The sequence below is a fragment of the Teleopsis dalmanni genome, chromosome 2, assembly GCF_002237135.1.
Source record: "Teleopsis dalmanni isolate 2A chromosome 2, ASM223713v2, whole genome shotgun sequence".
Taxonomy (NCBI): domain Eukaryota; kingdom Metazoa; phylum Arthropoda; class Insecta; order Diptera; family Diopsidae; genus Teleopsis; species Teleopsis dalmanni.
The window spans coordinates 780,448-799,700 of NC_051847.1; the positions used below are offsets into that span (position 1 = coordinate 780,448).

Genomic DNA, 19,253 nt, shown 5'->3' on the forward strand with positions numbered 1-19,253 from the left:
TCTTTAGTTGCTTTGATGTATGTGCGCATTTTTGTATCTTTTTGTAGCAAACTGCCAAAACGTGAGTTGAATTTGAAAATTTCTACACAAATTTTTGCACAAAAGATGTACAGAACCATAAAAAATGGAATAAAAAATCACTAAAAAAGCTGAAATATTTCATTTTATGCTGACATGATTATTGAGAAAATTTATTGTTTTTGATCTTTTTTAAAGTTGCTTTTAGTAGCAGTTTTTGGTACTGTTCTTCTGATATTAAATCATCCTACTTTCGACTTTTAACTAACAAAATAATAATTTTTAACTTGCATTGAAGAGGTGAGTGTAAAAGTAGCAAAATTCTATTAAAGTAGAAGCAAAAACTTTGAAATAAAACGAAATTTTTTCAAGCTAAAATGCGCAAAAAATATGAGTAATGAGTCTCATTTTATAAATTTTTTTTGGGAATATTAAAAAAAGTACAAATTTTGACCACAGAATAGATTTTCATATCACATAAGCATACCTATATCTCTCATATCACGATTTCTACACAACAAAGATTAAATCAAAGCTTGGGGATTTTTTGTGTGTAATAGTATAGAAGGTAGAGAGATCCACCCTAAAGGTTTAACTTAATTTTAGTATGGTTCAAATTAATTATAAATGAATAAAAACTTACCTAGCACCTGTAAGTCTGGTACAGTGTATAGTTCACTGTATAGTGAATATTACACTGCTCTTATCATAAGCCTATTAATGTAAGTTTTGAGCCACTGAACACATAAGAAAAAAATAAATTGACATTTTATAGAACTATTATATATAGACTCCTCGTTGAATGTTTTAAAGTATACAGCACAGTAGAGCCTTGTTAATCGTGGGCAAGCCAGACAATTTTTACAAATAATTCAAGAGATATGGTGTGTATGGTTAATAGTTTTATATTAACAGCAGAAATAAATAGAAGTTCGCAAAGTAGTAAAGTACAACAACAAAAATTCATTTTATATATTATTTTTAATTAATTGAATTAAATGAATGGCTCACCATACATTTGTTTCGAGTATGTCCAACGATGGTTTGATTGTAAAGTACTAACATTTACATTGGTTTATATTACTATTTATGTTTACTCATCACAACTAGGTTAATGGTGATTGTATTCTGATATCAAAAAAGTAAGGAAACATTCATTTTTGTAAAATTTGTTAAGACTTACTTTACTGTGCTGAAGGACCCAGATGACGCACTGTTGTTATGTTATATCACTAGGAAATTGGTGATGAATATAGGTTCACTGAAAACTAGTCCGTAGAATTTCAATACGTAGTTGTATAATTTCAATGCATTAAGAAAGAGATTTTTAATAACACTTCAAAGGAGTTGTATAGTATTCTTAGAAAAATTTTTCATTTCTTGAAAATGAACTTCTCTTATATGTTTCAATAAAAGTTTAATCTAATAAAGTAATTTTTGAGTGTATCTTAAACTCCTCAACTAAATAAATGACATATTTTTTGGGGGCACTTTTGCACAAATTTGATGATGACAACACAATTTCAATTCGATACGTATTTTTTCATTTCATTGAATTTCTATGTTTTCGTCCTTTCCCTTTTCGGACAAGACAAGTTTGGTATGACACGCAAAAAGTCATGCAAAAAACTTGAACACAACCGCTACATGCAAACATGTCTCAACTTGAGGAAGAAAATAAATAAGAAACGCCCTAAAAGGATACAAGCCACATACAATATGCATAAGCTGCAGCGTTTTGAGGGGGGCTGACACGTTGCGCTAAAATTTATGATGAACATTTTTCATCTGCGGCGACCATTGAAATCGCATTTAAAATCGAAGAATGTCTTCTTGAAATCAAATAAAAAATAAAATATTGCCGAATTCAAAAAAGAAATAAAAATATAAAAAAATAAAAAATAGAAAACAAAAAACAAAAAATAAATGTAGCAAAATTTGAAAATGAAAAGAAACACATATGCATGCGTATATGTGTGTTTGTATACGTGCGAGTGCGTGTGTATTCAAGTTTGAGTGCGAGAGGAGTTGGAGTGTGAGCAGGAAAATGTTCATACGTACACATGACAGTGGCTCATAATGCAAAATAATTCGCAAGGACTACAATGGAATTTAAATTTGATTTTTATGTACTCTGTGTATCCTTTCATTGATGTCGTCTTATGGGTGTGTGTGAATCTGCACGAGGGTTGTGGGGTATTGTAAATCGTTGCATGAATTATAAAGCCTAGCATCAGTGCAGTCGCAGTTTTACGACTTTCTGCAGGGTTTATGTGGCGGCATCTCTCCAGGTTTTCTGCCAGCCAGCACTCGTCCTGGTGTACGCTACACTTTTCGCTTGAACTGCAATTGAGTAATTTAAAATTTATTTGCAACGAGACGACTTGTTTTCGTTTCAGTTTCATTAGAGTGAGAGTAAAAAACCCTTTGTAGGACCAAACCGTACGGCGATGAATAGTTAGCGTTAAAAAAAACTAATAATTTGCATTTGATGAGATCAATAAGTAATGTAATTTCATCATAAAAAATGAGGTATAAATACAGAACCATAATTTGTAGGAAGTTTGCCTTTACACACACAGTAATTGTTTGCCATCGACACCCATTTATGCTTATTTTTTCGACTTGCTTAAAAATCTTAAATACATTATATCCTTCTTATGTTTCTTGTTATTTGTTTGATTATTAACGTCTTTTATTTACTCCACTTTAATCCTAGAGCCATCTAGAGCCACTTTTCTGACAATATTAGTTGCTAATATCGAAAAATACAGTTAATGAAAGCTTATATTATGCCAAAAGCACTACAAACACATTAATAAAAATCTTTGTCTAAGTAACAAAAACATTTCTTACACGCAAATTTAGAGTGTTTTTATATAAATAAACACTGTTATTTAAACTTCCCTTGCTTCTTTGCATTTATGGTTTAAACTATTAAAAAGAGCTTTGACTGCCTAAAGAGAGTTATCGCAGAGGCGGTCCTCTTTCTATATTGTTCCTAATAATTCATAATGTGTAAATTTGTAAACTACGTACGTACAGATATTTTTTTTTATTGTCAAAAATGTTCTTTTTTCTTGTTCTCACAAAATACAATTAACCAAAATTCAACAATAAGATTACTGGACTCCCATTTATGGATTCCCCAGTAATTATGACTAAGCATGATCTAATAATGGACTAAGCAGCTAACTTAGAAAAAAATAAAAAAAATCTGACTAGATTTTTGACATTCTTGAGAATGTTTAAGAAATTATAATGTTGGCTATGATGGACGAAAGACCTTTATTTTGTGTTTGCGTGTAGTATGCACTCAATGTTCACGTCACGGACACCACATTCACCAATGCTATTAAGCGAAATTATGCCATTAGCATACCCGTCGCATGCACGCACCACATGCCTGACATGCATGGAGCATGTCCTTTAAGTAATCGGAATGGCCATGTAGTCGGTAGCTGATTTCTGTTTATGCACGAATAATAATTTATGAAAATTTTTATTACAAATATGTTTTGAGATGAAATTTATGTATATGAGTATAAACTGCCTTTAAAGAATTTATAGTAATACCAGTAAGGGAGCAGTACAGTACTTTTGGCTATGCTAGCAGCTAAGGAATTACAATCGAAACAGTCGATTCTTGTAATTAATTTCAACTGATTCAAGGTTTCATCAAAACACCAAAAATGCATAAAAATTTTGTTACTCTTCTGAATAATTTGCGTATTTCATAATTTGTATATTAAATTTTGAGTGCAAGTTCTGTTAAAATGTAGGATAAAAGTTGCAAATGTGGATGTATGTATCACGAATTCAAATACACTTTATAGGCAATTTTCTGCAATTTTCTTTTTATTGCTTTTGGTACGTCCTGCTCAGAGCCTGGCTGTCATAATGTATTCATTTGTGCCGTCTTGTTTGCGTAAATTGGCCTGCTGGTTCCGCTTTATGTGGGCCACAGATGGAAGCGGTGTGTGCCGTGTGTGCTGGATCTACATAGCCTTATAATGCGCTGCACTCAAAGTGTGTAATTTAATTCATCGTTTATTTGCTATAAATTTACGAAAAACGTACTCGGCTCACTTGACTTGTAAATAAATAATTCTTGTCTTCGGCACACTTACACGCGCACAAGTGTACACTATTTGCACTAATAAAAATGTGCACATGATGTTACTTTGAAGCATGGAGATGTATGTGCTGTCGTTTATATACTGGTATAAAGTATAAGGAAAAAAAATCTAATAAAAAATATTTGTCCGGAAACAATTCTGTGTTCCAATGCAGTATCCTCGGTTGGGTTACTGCGTAAAAGTGCGTACGTGGCTTGCTTTAAGTGTTTGCATCTTAAGTCCTTGTGCGCTCAATTGGCAGTGCAAAATTGAAATTAATGACTGCCGTAGTGCGTCGGCAGTTTTAGTATGCCGAATGAAAATATTCATAGCTGATGAGGGACAAGAGAAAGTGGTTCATTTTCGTTTTGTTATATAGTCAATGATGCGTACATGGCATCAAATCAAAATGAAATCAAGATAGAATTGTTACATGTAAATAATCGTGCAGGAATATGTAATAATAGATGAATGCGATTGTTAGTAAAGTTGAGCGAGTAAAAAAATAAACATGCTGGATTATTACCTAAATTCTTTCTGGCGAGTATCCTGATCAACGTCTAGAGACGCACGAATGCACGAACGCAAAAGTTAAGCACCTTTAAGGTCTTTGTAGCTGTTGTTCTTTTCTTCTTTTAAGCATAACGTCTTCTGGCATTTTGTACATTTTGGGCAGTTTTTCCATTTTCTTACAATATCATTCAGATTTTATCAAAGGATGTTCTTGATTTGCTATTCTTTATTGCATGAGTTCAGCCAAGAATTTATTATACCGTCAATTTGGCAAAGCACTACAGTGAGTAAGTTAATAACCTGAAAAATAAACAAAATATTGGAATTTTTAATATAAATACTTAAGTCTTATAATATTTTATAAATCAATAAGTTTCGAACACTTCGAACACTTATCCTATAAGATTATTGAAGTACAGCATTTTTCTTAAAATTATTTTACGTTATAATGTCTTATTAATAAAATGTAAGAATAATAACTCTTTAAATTTGATAACATTTTTATAACAATTTTAAAAGGATTTATTAATTCTGCCAAAGAAGAAATTTCGCAGATTTGCATGAGGACACTGGCAATCGGTTATTTCTGTAAGATCATCAATAAAGTACATGTAACTATTATTTTAAAAATTTCAGAATAAATGAAACTATTATTAAAGAAAGGGATAAAATGCTTAAAATAAAATTTGTAAATTATATTATGTTGGTCATTCGAAAAAGTTTAGTAAAAGTATTAGAAACTTATATATAGGAAAAGCAAAGCTACATTTATTTCGTTTTAGTTTAAATCAAAATCATGGAAATAATTAGGATTAACACTATTGTTAAATCTCCGTAACGTAAATCTTGGTTTTAGTATTTATATAAAAGACTTCATCTACTTAACGTTGTCAAACACTAGTAAACAGCTGTTTGGCAACAAAAGGAGAATGAAGTAAGCTTTAAGCTAGATTAGAGTAATGAGAGCAGCTTCTGTGTTGGGTTTAAGCTAACAAACTTCCTCTTTGTTTTTGACTCGTGCAACTGGTAACAACTTATTCCTCAAACAAATACAAATAAATAAAGACTAAATTACATTCAAAAGAATTGAAGTAGTCATTTCTTTAAATAGATTAATAAGCAAAACTACGAGTTTAAGTGCTCGGCAGTTTACAATCAGTCAACAAAAAATACTAAAATATATCATCCAACGCGTTTATGTGAGTGTTTGGAAGCGTGATATAATTTGCAATTCAATAAGAACAAACGCGTTCTTAACATTTTTGTGGTATAACTATTTGCGATTTAATAAGAACAAACGCGTTCTTAACAACTATATTATTACTGTTTCGTCGCAAAATTATCGTCGGTATAATTCAGCGAATTAACATCTGCGGTATCACTGGTTCGATCATGTAGTGAAAATGAATGATGATACTCTAGAGAAAAGAATATTGAAAGCGGTGGTTAGTGAAAGAAGACAATGTAAGTATGTAAGTAATGGGCTGTTATAGTCATTTAAGTAAATAAGTAAGTAAGAACATATTTTAGTAATAAGATTTCTCATTTTTTTCGGTATGAAACTGAAGACAGGTTTGCGGAAACTATGTGGTTTTAACTGGATGGTGTCACAATCACGTCCTGTTTTGGTTTTAATTAGATACACATTTTTTTATTACTACGTGTTTTGATGATGTCAATTGATATTGAAGATCATGCAATTTGTGATCACTGACCTATTTTGTGAGGTTGCAATAAGGAAAGGGTTTATACGTACAATCCTTAGTTAGTGAAGATGACTGCTGAATGTTAATGGAACTCCTCTTAATATTTAAATAATACATAGTCTCTCTATTGACATTTAATAGTATTAATATAAACAAACTTTTAAATAAAAATTTAGAAGCACTACAACTGCTTTTAAAGAAGTTAGAGTGATTTAAACGCCCCTTGTACTTAGTTAATAAGTAATGACTGTGCAACAGCACAAAAGAAAAAAGTAACGAAAAACAGTTGAAGATCAAAAGCAGCATGAAAAAACCAGCATACAAAAAAATTTCAACTCAAATAAGAGAACCAAAGAGTGTCAGAGTGTCACCAAAGAAGGCGGACGAAAAGTATGTGTGTCTGTAGTACAGTAAATAAATATTGAACATTTTTTCAACAAAAATCAATCATTCCAATCAATCACTGATTGTGTGAGCTTAATTCTACACTCCAAAATACAAACACTTACTTACATATATAACATATACATACATACATATATACAAGAACCCCTAAACAAATACATATACAAATGGAAATTGTATTGGGGACAAAGCATTTCCAATCGCTTTGCATATGCTTATTTGTGTAGTTCGTTAGTTCGAATATTAAGCAAGTGTAAGGGCGCTGCGAGGCTGTGCACTATATGTGATGTGTGCAGTAGTAGTTGTGGATACAGGGGTTAGGCGTAAGATGTTAGTTGTGAATTGTGTTTGTGATATTGTGGAGGAAGGTTTGAATGACAGACATTGTGTATTAAAATTATTGACAGCAACAATTTATAATCAATTTCAATGAATTTGTATTTGAATGTTACAAGTTACAACAACAATAACAACAAAAACAATAACGAAAAACAACAACAATACAACAGTATTGTCAGCTCAACACTAGGGATTTCGAGATAAAATTTTGGCATAAAATGATTTTAAGTTTGGGAAATTTGCTTGTAAATTGCATCAAAATGGCAGAAGGACACCGAAAGCGACAGCGCATTGATGTATTTGAAATCAATTAGAATTTTAAACGAGTTTGAAATTGAGTTAAAATGTTGGACTGAGTTGGCGTGGGATAAAAAAGGAAGCAAGAAAATTGTTTTAATGATGTTAATGAATGATAGAAAGGATGAGGGGTCTTGCTAAAGAACAGAAGCAAAATGGCAAACAAACAACAGTTCTTAAACAAGTGAATTCGAATTCGAATTCGAATGTAAGGGATAAACTTAAATTATTACAATTCGGCTATGCCTTAACACTAATTTAGTAATTAAAAGGCAAAAGCAGAGCAGCAGCTACGACAAAAGCAGTCACGTAGCGGCATAAATAACAAATCACATTAATTTAAATCTCATTTCGCAAATAAACACATTTTCGTGTTTTTGTTTATTTACGCGTTTTACACGTTGCAGTGACAAAAAAATAACAAAGAGCCATTTTTATTCATATATTTAAATGCTGTGATATGTGCGAATGCATGTGGCACGTAGATACTTTATTGCGACTGCAACTGCAACTGCAGTGGCAAGTGGAGCGGTAAGTGCAGCTGTAATTTGAATTGCAACGGGAGAAGCAGCAGCCACATTTACGACAGGTTCAAGCAATGCATTTTAAATGAAAATTAAAAAGATATTCTCGTAGCTTATTATCATATAAAATATAAATGAGCATATAGCCATGATATGTGGATACGGCATGCAAATGGATTTGCCTATATATAAGTGGCACCAACACCAACACCAACACCAACTCCAATACCAATTTAAAATAAAATATTGTAAAAATCGTAAAACTGCCAAGTTGGCGTTGTACGACACACAAGGGTTAATGCCAACAAATGCGCTGTTGTGCTCATTTTCGATAAATTATAAATGAAATGTCCTTTTGCCACTTTAACCATACACGTCGGTGCGGTGAAGAACACTCTTCCACATTCACCCTGGGACAATTGTGTAAAATAGTTGCCGTTCCTGTAAACGCTGTGCAATCGCTGTAGTTGTTATTGTTGTTTGTGTTTTTGTTGTAGTAGCGAAACTACCAATTTCTGGCAATATTTTAGCCTTTGATTTGTAAAGCTATTAAATGTGTTTTAATGTCACTGACGGCACACATGCACACATGCATTTAAGCTGCATTATTGCATTATTGCATGAGTGGCACAATAAAATTACGGCAAGCGATACAAACTCCACAACAAAAACTCAATACAAAATCTCAATGAAAAAACACAAAATTGAACGTGTTTTCATTTATTGAAAAAAAGAATAACTTTTGTTTGTTTGCCTTGGAACGTGAAACGAAACTTGCTTCCACGTTTTCGTATTTTTATGCCAAACATTAAAATCAATTAAATGATTTATTTTAGAATTTTAAGTGGCATTTTAATATTGGTAATACTTTATTTATTTGCCGAATTAAACCGAAAAGCGGGAAATTAAATGGGTTTCGCGGCAGCCAACGTAGGACTGCAACGTACAACGTAGCGTATGATCAATATTTTGCATGCCATGCAAAGCATCCGCTTAAATATTTATAGAACAATAAATATGAAACGCGCGTTTCTGTTGTGCCTGCAAGAAACAACAATAAAAAATTATTATATTTAAGCAAATCACCGTTGACGTAAATAAATACCACAACCGTAAAGTGGCATCCGCATTGCACGCTGGCCGTACGCCCCGTCGTATAAGTGTTAGATATAATTTTTTAATATACAATGAAAGCGAGTATGATAGCGGCTTATGCACCACAATTGGCTCATAAAATAATTAAGTAATACATATATATTGAGCGGTTAAGTTATAAACGATGAAAGCGTAATAAAATTCTTTGTTTTATCATAAATTATATAAATAACATAGAACACCTAAAAGTTTTCATAGGTAGTGAGAACGATAGGTTCCAGCTAAATGTTCATACAATTCGGCTACTATTATTCTGAAGAATCATACTTAATGGTGAATGAAAACAAAATGAAGTATATGTTGGTTATTGTGAGTTCTCCGACACTGACTGTGTATCTGGCGACAATACTTTTGAATATGTAAATGATTTTATTTAACCTGCCACCGCCGTAACAAACAACAACGATGCCAGGCCGAAAAATAGGCGAAGAGTTACCATTACCATTAGGTGCTACTATGGGCTCTCGATAAAGCTCTGCCCCTGCCTGTGCTTCTGTATGGCTGTATGCCGCAAAAATAAGGACGCTGTCACAACATGTTGAAGTAGCACTGGAAGTTTTCGAGAGAAAACTTCTTGACAAGATCTTTGGAATTCTAGGAGTTGGCGTCGTCTGCGTCAACCAAATAAACTACAAGCTGTATGAGCCTATGGGCTCTCGATAAAGCTCTGCCCCTGCCTGTGCTTCTGTATGGCTGTATGCCGCAAAAATAAGGACGCTGTCACAACATGTTGAAGTAGCACTGGAAGTTTTCGAGAGAAAACTTCTTGACAAGATCTTTGGAATTCTAGGAGTTGGCGTCGTCTGCGTCAACCAAATAAACTACAAGCTGTATGAGCTTTATACAAGCTGTATGAGAATTAGCATCCAGCGGCTTCACTGGCTCGGTCAAATCTTGAGAATTGATGACTGTGCTCCAGCGAGAAGGGTATTTAAAACAGCAGTTACAGGAAGAAATCGTAGTGATCAAGTTGAGGGAATATGAACAGCAGGAACAAACAGGGGAGGCGACTGGAGAGGACTGCTGCGTTTGGCCGAAATGCAGTTATGGGTTGCTATGACTATTAAAATGAACAAACAAAATTGTTTAGACTGATATGACTATTGTATAGTGCATAGCAGTACATCAAGTGATTGCAATTTCATTTTCTATCTCTGACTTTTGTGCTTCTATGACACGTGTAGAATAAACATTTAGTTTAAAAATATTCGAACTGTATTATTTTTTAGCTTAATATAAGAATTAAGCACGAGTAATTTAAAGCAAGAAAACACTCGACATATGTGAACCAGGAAATATTGTACGAGTCAAAAGATGCATGAAATGAGGAAATAGTACAACATCAGTCATAAGCCTAACTGCCGATCTGTGGTGAACACAGGTATGCAGTAGTCGTAAACAAAAAGAATTAATCTACAAGAATAATGGACCTTTTATGGGTCTTTCCAAATGTGCAGCTGTGATACCATCAACTTTACAAAATATTTATAAATTCTGTTACTATCCACAACAACACGTTCATGAAAAAGTTGCAATATTTATAGAATAAGAAAAGCGCCAAGATGATTTTCCAGTAAGATATAGCGCATTTATAGCTGCATAATATCCACTTGTACTGATATTTATGTCATTACTAAAAAATGGAAAAAATCTGGTAAAGTCCACAAGCCAGCCAAGCACTTGAATTAAATCTGACATTTTTATTTGAAAGTTGGCAACAGGATACAGGGCGAGCAACTAATACTAAGTATCTGATATTATGTTGCAGGCGTTCTAACACAACTGAGATGTCTTAAAGTGGGCGTATGTGGTGCAAGCTGAGCTCACAATAAATCATAGTGCGCAATATGGCGACGACGGTGTGGCAACACTGTTGATTACATAGCACTTTTCCATTCATCTTGCAGTTGTTTTTGTTGTTGTTGCTGTCGCTGTTCTTTCTCTGAGTAGTGATGTCCATGTTAGACGTGAATGCCGAATCAGTGATGATGGCGCAACAAATAGCATGAAATTGTGTACAACACAGCACAATTCAGCACAAAGTAAGGCATCCGTTTCCGGTTGATTGCTTCATCAATTGCTTGTTTAGTGAGGCGTTCGCAGAAAGTAGGTGGCAATATTATTTTGCGCTTCAACATTTGATAAATTTTTAAGCAAACACAAAACAAAAAACACAAGAAAATAGAAATTAAGTATTTTTAAATGAAAATGAAAATAAATTGAAAACGGAAATCTAAATAAGAATGAGTCGAAATCAGGTAACAAAATTTAGAAAAGTAACTACCGAAATTAAAGCTGCGGAAAGAACTTCAAATGCAAATAAACTTATGGAAGCAAAAGATAGCGATTAGCAATCAATTTCCTGCAATTAAGCGAAACGTGCTCGGGTCGTGTGAAAGGTAAAAGCTGTTGGGAATTCAAGCAAAAGTAACATATTTTTAGTGATTTTGTTTTATTTAATTACAATTCCTTTACGAAAGATACAAGAGTTCAACTTTCTTGTATTTATTTGAATTCTATTCAACGCTTCTCAAAAACGGGTAAGACTTCTTTTTAACACAAAAGCCGCATAATTTGTTCATGATTTTCTTTATATGCATCGAGAATTGTTAGTAAATGTCTTCTCATTTATACAGAAATGTAAACAAATGTTACTTCTCAACTCAAATACTTTCTTACCAAAACATAACCAAAATTCCACAGAATTTCCCAATAAAAGCACTTAACCACTTTATTATTTGTTGGCATGCAGAAGATGAAAACGACTACCTTCAATGTCCTGATTCCATAAATTCCTTCGTATTTATTGTATAGGAAACGTTTAAGTTTCAATATTTTTTAAGGGAACGTAATAAAGCACTGACAGTTCACCTTCGAGCTGGTTTGTTTAATTGTTTAGAGCAGATATTGACGCATTTTCCGTTTCCGTTGTTAAGACCGTACATGTATTGTATTCGATTTTTAAGAAATTTATTCTGACTTGTGTACTTTTGCATTTCTGCGATATCTTTCAGTCTAAGGAACCAGTTTTATTTCATGAGAATTTATGTGAAATTAAAAAGAGATGCCTGATAAAGCGATCCGTGCAAAATATTTATGCTGAAATAATGACATGGCTAGTCTTCATTTTCACTTTATTTGCATAACCAAAATTTGGAACTAATAACTTGGAATTTATTATTGCAAGTAAAAGTGGCCCGAAACACCACTTTGCCTTATTAAGTCAGGCGTAATTTCGGCGTGCAAAATTCGTTTTCGGCTTAATTATCGCCTACATTAAAGTTAAAACTTTTTCCTTTCGACACCCGCCTTCGCAGCGACATCGCTAATACAAGGATATGCGGAGATTTACTGAGCAATGTTGCCTGATAATTAAAATGCGCGCCGCTCGTTTAGATGCCGTGTGTCCCCGCCTGCTTCTTTCTGTAATTTAAAATAGATTTTCGAATTCTCATGAAAATGGAAATAACTTGAGTTATGCAAAAAGTTGAGCGGAAGGAAAAACTTAAATGCATAAAAGACAGTTTTTGTAAGTTTATGCAATTATGATAATAATAATGCTAGCCGAGAAAATAACTGAAGATACACAAGAATAGCAAAAGTTTTTTCTTCTAAGGGAGAGTCGTACCAAGACGTAGTGCATTCGTGTCGACTTCTTACCCAAACCAGGCTTGTGGCAAAGTACCAACGTACCAAAATGATTGGAAATTTTTATGATGAGGCAAAGTTTTACATGAAGCTTAATTTTTACTGCAATGCATTAAGTCGCACATAATGAAACAATGGGAGTTTCACCTTCAACCGAATAGGCGATTGTAGGTCTGTGAAATAAGTGGGGCTGTTGGGTTGCGCACAATGGCATATTCCTCACAAGTCAAGCGTTTTTGAAGCGTCTGAAGTAGCATGCAAGCAGTTTCAGTCAACGATTAGAAACTATTTTAGTAGTTTGCTACTAGAACTTTTCAACTTCGCAAAGTGGTAACTATTTATATTATATTTCATTTGAACGGCTATATTGCCGCAACTAAATAATTAAACTCAAAAATTCTTAGTGCATATTCTTAGTGTTGCGGGCTGCCTGCATGGGTGTTGGTTAGGGTGTTGTTTCTATGAGTTTTGACATAAGTACCACACGGTACGTTATGCGACTGTACGCCATGCCCGTTCTGCATCTTGAAATAAAGCGCGGCAAACAAAGTTGCTTCGATAAAAACGCAAACTAAAGCTGCAATTGCGGCGAATGAACATATCAAATTTTATGTACTTTAAAGTCGATGCGTAACTGCAATTCAAAAAGTTTTGCATTTTGCCAAAGTTTCTGTGTAATTGTTTTCTTTAACTTGACTCAAAACAATGTGTACAAGTTGCAATAGCAAGCAATTTGACTTCTTCACCTTTACGGAACTATGCACAGCAATGAAATAACCCCAGATACTGGGTAAAACTGATACCAAGCGTATATGAGAAAAGCCTGTCTCTGAATTTAGAGTCTTTGAAATTTAGAGAAGCTCCATATTCCAGAGAGAAAATTGTATGCTATCATTAGTGTCAATATGATATAAGCGAAACCTTCTGATCTGCTTTTCGATATATCCTTTGATGTATGTTTTCATTCTGTTTTATTTTTATTAAAACCGGGATCTTTGAATCCGTTTTGTATTACCATTAGAGTAGTACATCGGTGTGAAAACTAAACGGAAGTCAGCAGATTGCTCTCAATTGGCTGCAGACAAAATAAAAAAAAGTTATAATGCATATATCTATATTATGCGATTATTCGTTCAATGAGAAAAGTTGAAATGCTGAAAAGATTATAAAAAAGGAAAGTGTGTAGTATTTTATTAACCTTAGGCGATTACATCTCTTCTGTTCTCCAAATCATTAAAAAATATTAAAAATTTAAAATGGCAGAAATCTTTTAATGTTCAGTGACATATGTAATTTGTAAAAGTGAGAAATCTTTAAAGAAAGCGCATTGAGTAAAAAATGTTGACTTTTTCATTATTTTCAAATTTCGCTAAGGGCTTAATTCAGTTCTGCTTTTAGAACCCTTTAAATTTTTATTAAAAATCTATTCATCAAAACCCTTTTTGGAATCACTTTGTATTCTTTTCATTAATTTCATTGCTAATTTTTGAATAAAAAATTTTACTTTGCAAAGCGCCGCTCTGCATTTTTCAACTTCAATCAGTGAAAACAAATAGGAACTATTCTGAGTGAAATGTAAAATAAACACCTTGGATGATGCGAGCATTCAACTATTCAAAAGCTCTTTTAGGTGTTGGAACCTTTTAAGTTTACCGCTTTCAAATTGCACTCGTTTGATCTCTTGAAATTTGTTGATTTTTCTGTTCAGTTGAAAGTCGTTAAGAACATGAAACAAAATTCTCGAAACTACTTTTAAATGCTTAATGAGCTTAAATTTTCGATAGAACTTTGTGCATAATATTTGGAAGACTTTGCAAATATTCTTCCTGGAATTTTAATACGGATTCCTTGCACTAACGAACGCGCTCCAACATCAACGTCATTATTACACACACGACATAGCTCGCATGAAACAACGGAGTGGGATGACTGTTGATATGTGGGTGCGTCTGCAGATACGATGGCAGTAAAGGGTCTGATATATGCACATGTGTTTTTATGCTGCGAAAGGAAACAAATCTTTCGCTTTGCGGGAATTTACTTGCATTGCAATTGCAGTTTTATTACTCGAAGTTGGAATTTGCAGCGTAAGCATAGATCATTTCGGAATGGAAATAAATTAGAAAAACTTTTTGGTACAGAGAAAGGCTAACAAATTCAATAAGAACTGAACTTAGTTTTGGAAGGACTCCGTAGTTCCCTCTTTATGGTTCCGTCATATAATTTGCAACTTTTACGCTGCAATTGTGGATATAAATTTTTATTTATTTTGCTCCTTTCACTACTGCTTGGTAGTTTCGTTAGAGGAGTTACCACAGAGTTACTACATGGCAGTGTTACAGCGATCAACATGGAGCAGCAACAGTCAGTGTCACTGCCGCCTAGCGTACATTGTACTAGAACTGTGTATTGAACGCCCCTTTTGCAAGTGTCATGTGTGTAATTGTGGGCGTGCACTCAGTCATGTCGTTACATGTGTTGTTGACGCCGAGTTTGTTTCCATTTTTAATGCTGCCTTCGCTAGAGCTTTTTAGTTAAATATCTTTTCGTATCATCTATTTTTGTTAAAGTTTCATTGTAGGTGGCGAGCTCATTGTTGCTGCAGTTGGAAGTTGCGCCACTCCTACTGCTTCTACTACATCTTTTATGAAATGTAAATTAACTTTTGAGTGACTTGTTAGTGCAGAAGTTCTTAATTAAAAACTATTGTTGACATTTTAATAATTTTTTTGTATAGAACTGGATTTTATGCTGCTTTGCTGCCAGCATTGCAAATGAAATTAACCTAAGCAATATTAAAAATTCACTGCGTATATTTAGGTTTGTATATTTAAACGAAATAGTCAGATTTCTAAGGTTTGCATTTTCAGAATTGCCGAATGATCTCAGTGCATCCTCCTCCTTCCTATAACTTAGCAACTGCGTTCTGGCAATACTTCAGTGGCCGTCATTAAAAAAACTTAAATTTTATGAGTTTTCCCGTAAAGTTTTACCATGAAATTGAGACGAATTTACAGTTGTGTAATCATGAGCTAGGTATTTCTTCGACATCTACTGATTAGTAGATAATAGCCAAAAGGTAAAAAGAAGTTTTACAAAACTTATACCTAGAAGTAGTTAATAAAATAAAGCTTACCTAAAATATCCCAAGCCTTGATCGTTTTTTGGACTAAATAATGGTTGTAAAATAAAATTAATTTGCGGTTATGTAGAATACAGACCTTTTAATCTAATTAATGGCCATAAACAAGTTAATCAAATTTAAACTCATTATTGTGGAAACTATTTCAAATAGCAGGAGCAGAGATATATAAATCGACAATAAATCTGCATGACAGTGGTGATCTAATAAATACTATCTAATTTAAATTGGTTTAAATGGCGATGATTCCTATAAGTTAGACGAGAGGATTTGCAACTAGCAATTCAGAAGCTAAATTCTTCGTAGTTTAACGAAAATTTCATTCACAGCAAATGTTTGATTTCTTATTAATATAGAACTAACTAAAATATATTGGCGAAGTCTTAATTGAGTTTCTTTCTTTAAAAATGTATTTTTGTCAAAACTGGTGGCGGAAAAATTGATTTAATCAATGAACTTCAATTCTAACCATATTGCAAAAATAGTGATGATATCGAAATCTGGTCTTAATTGCTGTACTCCACTGTACCCCACACGTTGCTCGTTCGCAATCGATATGTCACACTTAGGAATGAATCGGTTTCCTTATATAAAACTCTCTTTTCATTATAAAATAATTGAAATATTATTAGAGTCACAGTCATACTTTTAAAGCGGGTACCGCTTCATATTGTATTGCCGTATTGCACACATAGCCCTAACTATAATAGTAATAATATGTGAAAGTATTTTATACATTACTCTTTACTTGTAAACTAAGGCTTCAAAAATCGCTTGGAGTGCGCTTTAGTATATTGTAAATAAACAAAGTTAGTGTGCTTTTTAAATATATTTGAATTATATAGATTAAACTGTAACTTAACATAATGTTTAAAAGTCAAATAACTTTTTCATCTATAATATCTTAAAATTCTTTAATTAATAAACTGTTCAAATACGAGTATTTTTGTATAGGCGTTTGTACGGATACGAAAAAAAAAACCAGAAATAACCAAGAATACCGGAAACTATTTATAATACTTTCCGCAATCTTTCCAGAGAGTCAATAACGGGTTGAAAAATGTACCTAAAAGTATGCACTGATTTTTTAATTATCATGCGTGTTTGGCTGTTAGAACGCCAAACATCGAAAAAGTTGAAAACAAAGCGCAAAGAAGGAAGAAAAGTTTATATATCCTTGCGAGAGTTGAAGAAAAACTTTACCAATAGAAATTTTATGGGTTATTTTGCATTGTTCAGCGTTCTTTGTTTTTGGATTGTAAAGTTTTTACACACAAAATTTATATTTCGCAGCAAAACTTTAAAGTTTTCGCTCTGCTTGTCTTGTAAACATTTTGACTGGGAAGAAGATTCCATCTTCATCGATGGCAGTTTAATGAGTTTCTTGCAGTTGCACAGAAACTTTCTTCTTCGCTTCAGCCAGCTACGTTTTTTCACTGGTTTAGTGGCAAATTTTATTGTTGTTTTGTTTAGAATTGAAAATTATTTTAAATTATTTTTAAATGTTGCATGTGAAATGCATTTAAACGGCCTTTAAATTTAAAAATGTGGAATTACTAAAATGCGGTAGCCGCAAATTTTGAAAAACTTTTATTGAATTCATAGGGCTGAGCTGAGTGAGGCTAACATTTCATTTGTTTAATTATAAATTTAAAAAAATTTTGGCAATTACGCCGGAATTTGCTGTCATTTAACAGATTTTTGTTTTTTTCTTTTTTTGTTTTTTTTTTTCATTTATGTTGCACTTTTATCGCTAAGTTTTCTACTTTATTTATGCTGAAAATCTAATTTATTGCCAATTACGGCACGATTCCTACGTAATTTGCGACTGGACTTTTTGGCGGAATTTTTATTGTTTTACTGCGGTTAACCAAATTAAATTTATTTTAATTTCTACTTTTATGTGTTCATATGTATGTCCATATGTAAATAATATTCATTATAAATTTTATTTAAATTTCTAGTTGGACGCCCATATACTTTCGATAAAATTTGCATATGATTTAAATTAGTTGCTTTTTTAGATAGATTCTCGATTAAATGCATTTTAATGCCGATAAAATAAATTCAAAATTTATGTTTTGTATGAAATGTAATATTTTTTAATCGTATTTAAATTTCAAAATTGATATTATAATTGGTTCATTATAATAAATTGGATAAATATCAAATTTGTTATTTATTATATGCTAATTATGTTCAGTAGCTAAATATATTAAACTGCTTTAGATTGAGTTAAAAAATTGCGACAAACAAAAAAAAAAAAAGAAAAACTATCGATGGGTCTATTTTTTCTCAATTTTTAATCCTATTAAAATGATAACTACTTTTAGTCTGCAGTGCTGTCTTCGAACGATTCGGTAGCGACTATTGGAGATATTAAAAAACTAATCACATATTAAAATTTGAAATTACTTTGAGAGGCTATTGATTTATTTGTCCATATCCTTTTGTACTGGCCCTACGATTTAAGTTAGTAAAAAAATTATTCGCTAGCATGCAAAGTTTTATGAAATTTTGAGATGAAAATTAGTGCTGCAAATTAAACACAAACTTGCATAAATGGCTAAGGAACTGACAGCAACACTCAAACAAACGAAAGTCGAGGCGAACACATATGTGCACACACACAGGACAAGGATCTCAGCATTAGACAAAGAACGGAAGTCATATTTGTGTTCATTTAGGCGCTGAAGCTGTTTACTTGCCAGTTTAGCTTGGATGACTGCATACTCACTGGCTTAGTGCTGTTGCGAAGGCACGCAGCCTGTGGGTGTGTGTTTGATTAGTGTTTGTGCAAGGGCCACAAGATCCTTTTTCTTCTTCTTGCGCTGCAGCTTAATTGAAAAATTCTTAAATGTGTGCAAATAAAATGGAATTACGTTCAAAACTATTAGAACTAGAAAATGTTGCAAACTGGTAAAGTTGTAACTTTTTGCACTTGACGGGGGCATAAATTTGCTAATTAAAATTAATTAAAATTACAACTTAGAAACTTAATGAAAAATATATATCAAATGTAGAATTTGGAAGAATAATAAAGGATGTAAACTTACATTGCTGTCACACTAGCTGAATCGGCAAATGATTTCAGTTCAAGCAGGGCTGTAAATACATTAAAAACAAATAAAGAAATGCATGTAATAATTTCGTTTTAATGAACTATTGCCTAAAAGTTCAAATTTTATGTAAATTATTAAAACAAAAATAATATTCTTAAAATGAATAGTTTTTGCTTTTGTTTGCAGAAAATTACAGCAAATTAACAACTCAGCAGAAAATAGTTCAGCCTTGCTGGGGTGTTTCAGTCAGTCAAGCTGAGATATTGTATTTCGCACTCAAGGTTCTTATTTAATCAACATTTTTGCAAATTCTCAGTAAATTCATT

At 32.7% G+C, this 19,253-nt stretch overlaps 1 long non-coding RNA gene across 2 annotated transcripts in view; it reads right to left on the reverse strand.

Annotated features, from left to right (window-relative positions):
• LOC119685718 overlaps nucleotides 1-19,253 on the reverse strand; it is a 106,209-nt gene that overhangs the window by 11,864 nt on the left and 75,092 nt on the right. For both annotated transcript variants that reach the window (XR_005252822.1, XR_005252821.1), the window contains exons 5-6: nucleotides 18,922-18,970; nucleotides 4,663-4,949 (exon numbers count right to left, since the gene is read on the reverse strand). This is a non-coding gene — a long non-coding RNA (uncharacterized LOC119685718). The remainder of the gene's footprint in view (nucleotides 1-4,662; nucleotides 4,950-18,921; nucleotides 18,971-19,253) is intronic.